This window comes from Cebus imitator, unplaced genomic scaffold (assembly GCF_001604975.1).
Source record: "Cebus imitator isolate Cc_AM_T3 unplaced genomic scaffold, Cebus_imitator-1.0 Scaffold404, whole genome shotgun sequence".
In the NCBI taxonomy this organism is placed as follows: Eukaryota; Metazoa; Chordata; class Mammalia; order Primates; family Cebidae; genus Cebus; species Cebus imitator.
Window position 1 is genome coordinate 1,388,078 of NW_016107719.1, and position 3,737 is coordinate 1,391,814.

At 58.0% G+C, this 3,737-nt stretch overlaps 1 protein-coding gene across 4 annotated transcripts in view; it reads right to left on the minus strand.

Annotated features, from left to right (window-relative positions):
* TMEM184B (transmembrane protein 184B) overlaps positions 1-3,487 on the minus strand; it is a 54,722-nt gene extending 51,235 nt beyond the window's left edge. Inside the window, exon 1 of one of the 4 annotated variants that reach the window (XM_017508979.2) lies at positions 3,339-3,487. The gene's annotated coding sequence lies outside the window, so the exon portion shown is untranslated. Of the gene's footprint in view, positions 1-3,244 lie in introns of all 4 variants that reach the window. The other 3 variants (XM_017508977.2, XM_017508978.2, XM_037731543.1) reach the window with 3 other exon arrangements.
* Between the last annotated feature and the right edge of the window lie 250 nt (positions 3,488-3,737).

Here is a 3,737-nt window from a genome sequence, read left to right on the forward strand (position 1 = left end):
CCAGCTGACTAGTCATTGTGGTTCATACCTATCATCTCAGGGATCTAGAAGGCCAAGGTGGGAGGATCTCCCGATCCCAAGAGGTAGAAGCTGCAGCAAGCTATGACGGCACCACCATACTCTAACCTGGGCAACAGAGCGAGGCTCCAACTCAAAAAACAAAAAAAGTTCCAGGTCAAAAAAGCCAGTTCCCAGCAGGCAAGAGGCCAGCAGTGGAGCAGACACCATTACAACGGTGGGCTCCAGAGCGTGCCCTGGGTCACGCAGGGTCTTCAAGACCAGAAGCTGCTAGAAGATGACAAGAGAAAGGCAGTGCGTTCTAAAAAAGATGCCAGGCACTGAGGGAAAGCCAGCAAGATGGAGGCCGGGTCTTCCAGGAGTTCTCTGCAGGAATGAAGGATGGATGACAAGGGAGGGTAGTACTGCCCTGTTACACGTGGCTCAGCATGTCATATCCTTTCAGGAACTTTCAAGGCCTCTCTGTTGACTACATTAGGCTCAAGTTCACACTCCTTGGCGGGGCCTCCAAAGGTCCCCAGGATGCAGACCCAACACAGCCACAGGCAGTTCGAGCCTCCAGCTCTGAGAGGTGAGGCAGTTCAGACCTCCACATCTGCCTGGAGTTCCCTCTACCTGGGATGCCCTCTTCCTCCTTCATAGGAGGGGGCTGAGCATCCCTCGTCCTTCAGGGCCAAGACGACTTCCAGCACCCCAGGGTTACAGGGAAGGAGCATGGGCTCTGAGGTCAGACCTACTCCTTCAAAACTCAGCTGTTCCACCCTCTGCTGCCTCCCCCACAAAATGCAGAAAGTGACAGCCTGCACCTCACTGGGTGGTGGGAAAATGAAATACAGTAATTCATGAAAGCGCTTTGAACTGTGCCTGGCACACGGTAAGTGCTCAATAAACGGACTGTTGTTCCTATTGTCCTCTGGGCCCCTTTAGGGCCCTCTGTTTTGACCACAAGTAGGGCACTGTCTTACACATATTTGTTACACATTGGGCTCCCTCTGCCAATCACCTTTTAGAGGGCTGCCCTCAGCACAGCGCAAGGTAGCAGTTGGTCTTTGGTGAGTGTTGACTTCCCGGAGCTGCAGGGCCTAGGAAGACCCCACACACACAGCTCTCCCAGGGCCCAGCTGTTGGCCTCCCTGAACTCCCACACCAAATCCCCAGTCTAAAGGCCCGTTTTCAAAACAATAAAAGGCTATACCCTGCCTTGCCAGAGCTGTTTCCACTCCAGGGAATTTACAGAGAGAAATGAGCACAGCAGGGACTGGAAATAGCAGTGAGCCCTTCTCTAGGCGAGGGACTGGGTAGGCCGGCCAGATACCAGGAGCAAAACCTCTAAGACAGAGAGGGAGAAAACAGCCTCTAGAGAGAACCCCCAGCTCACAGAACTCGGCCAACGGGAATGAACTAGGACAAGTGGTTCACTCACCCTTCTGCCCCAAAGCTCTTCTTTCCACTCAGTTGGAGAAATTCAGAAGGGGCTTCTTGTATAACCTACCGCCACAGTGGGTGCAACAAATAAGACATCCAGAATCCCAAGGACTGCACAAAGGCTTTTGGGGGAATTCACAGTGCCTTCTCCACTCACATTAGTGGTCGGAGCCTCGTATCCAGATTGGGGTCACTAAATCAGTGTCCATCTTCCCAGCAGACTAGGAGCCCCTCGAAGGCAGGGACCAGGTCCCAATAATCATCAGACCACTATGCCCCTAGCATACTGCCCGGCACACAGTAAGATGCTCAGTAAGTCACAAGACAATATCTGGCAGCAAGAGAGAGGTCCTGGTTCAAGGATGATTCCATCCAGGCTTGCCATGTATTGTGATAAGAGTGTCATGAATTCCTTCTGGGCCTCAGTTTACCACAGCCACAAAAAAGGACAACCACCAATCTTAACTCACACAGCTGCTGTGCAAATTACACAGGAAAATGTATATGGAAAGCACAAAAGCCTCAGATGAGCGAGGCTTCAGCTCAACCGTCCCCTTGTGCTGGAGTCTTTCCTGCAGTTCGATCTCCCTCCCCTGGCAATGAACCTGCCTCTGTACTCCTTCTACTGCTTTGTTTGGTATTTTTCACATCACTGCGATCACCTGTTTCCAAGTCTGATTCCCCCACGCTTGAGAGCTCCCTGATGGCTTGGGCATCATATGTTTGTGTTCAGGTGGGCACACATGCCTGGCTGCTGGGGCTCTCCCACCCCACTGTTCCAAGTACCAACTCTGATATGCACAGGACCCTGGACAAGGTTCAGAGGTGCAGAGCCTAGGCAGCTTACCAAGGAAGCTGAATAGGGAGATGGAAAGTGGAAAGGGACGCTGTAGGCATAACCTGTCAATGAAGTCACACCTCTGAGACCTACGCTGCCTCTGCAGGTGCAGGTGAGCTTGTTTGCTTGGCTGACTCTGCAGCACACGGCCTCCAGGGCACAGATTGCTGCTTCTTTTCTTACAAAAGCACCAGCAGTCAGATAAATAATATATGGCCTTCACCTCATCACAGGTATCAGGCGTGCAAACACCTGCTTTGCCCCAGAATGCCCTGCAAGGGAGGGAGGAGTGAAACGCCTGGCCTTATACAACACCCCCAGAGGGGATATGTATTGGAAAACCATGCCCAACCCCCAGTCTTGCCTTGGCCTGGAGCCATCTAGCACTGGAGGCAAGTGGATCCAAGCGAGGTACCAAGGGTGTGCCCGGGGAGGAAATGTACATCCATAGGAAGGATACAGACACCCAAAACCAGTCTCCACGGTCCCTTTGGAGGCAAACATCCTTCGAGCCCCAGGTCCCAGTCGATCCCCTTCCGAACCTTCGGACCTGCAGGCAGGGGGTGCACACCCTCCACTCACGACGCAGCGCCAAAGAACCCCGCCGACCACCCTCCCAGGTCACTGCCACCCGCACAGGGCACGGACGCCTCCCCCACTCACTCGGCCGTGCCAGGCGCCAGCACACCCACCCGGGAGCACACAATCCCTCTTGCAAAGCGCCTGTCCATCCGCCCCCCTCTCCCGGGGCCACCCCCGGGCAGGTCCGATTACACTCCAGGCGCTGCCCCCGCCACGCTGGCGTGAAGGGGGAGCGGGCACACCCACGGGCGACCCCGCAGGGCGGAGAGGAGGCACGGGGTGGCACGGGGGGAGGTCGACGGGTGTTCCCTCCCTCCGCGGCCGCGCCGGCCTCCTCCGTGCCCTCCCCTCCCGGGCGCCGGCGGCCGAAGCCGGGCGTACCTCGCGCGGGCCTCTCCGAAACGAGCAGCCCCCGGCGCCTGGGAGTCGCAGCTCCCCCTCGGGGCTCCCGCGCAAGGCCGGCCGGGCGGGATACCTCAGGAGCCCATGGCGGTGGCGGCGTGTGTGGAGGACACGCGGCGGCCGGCCTCTGCGGGCGGGGCGGGCGGGCAGCGCCGCAGCCCCGGAGTCTCCGCCGCCGCCGGCGCGTCCCGGGCCCAGTGGAGTGCCGCCGCGACGCGCCTGCGCACTGTGCTCGCCGCCGGGGAGGGCGGGGCGGCGGACGCGGCTGAGATCACCGACTGGGCCTTAAAGGGGCCGCGCCCCGAATCTCAGCCGGTTGACCCGCGGGTCGGGGCGCGACCCGGGTTCTTCGGCCACTCACAAACCCAGCTACGACCAGTCCCCCAACCCCACCCATCACAGAGCTTTCTGGGCTGCGATCTCTGGCCCTGACCCTCGCTGGTGCTTCACTTCTCCTGACCCTAATTTCCTC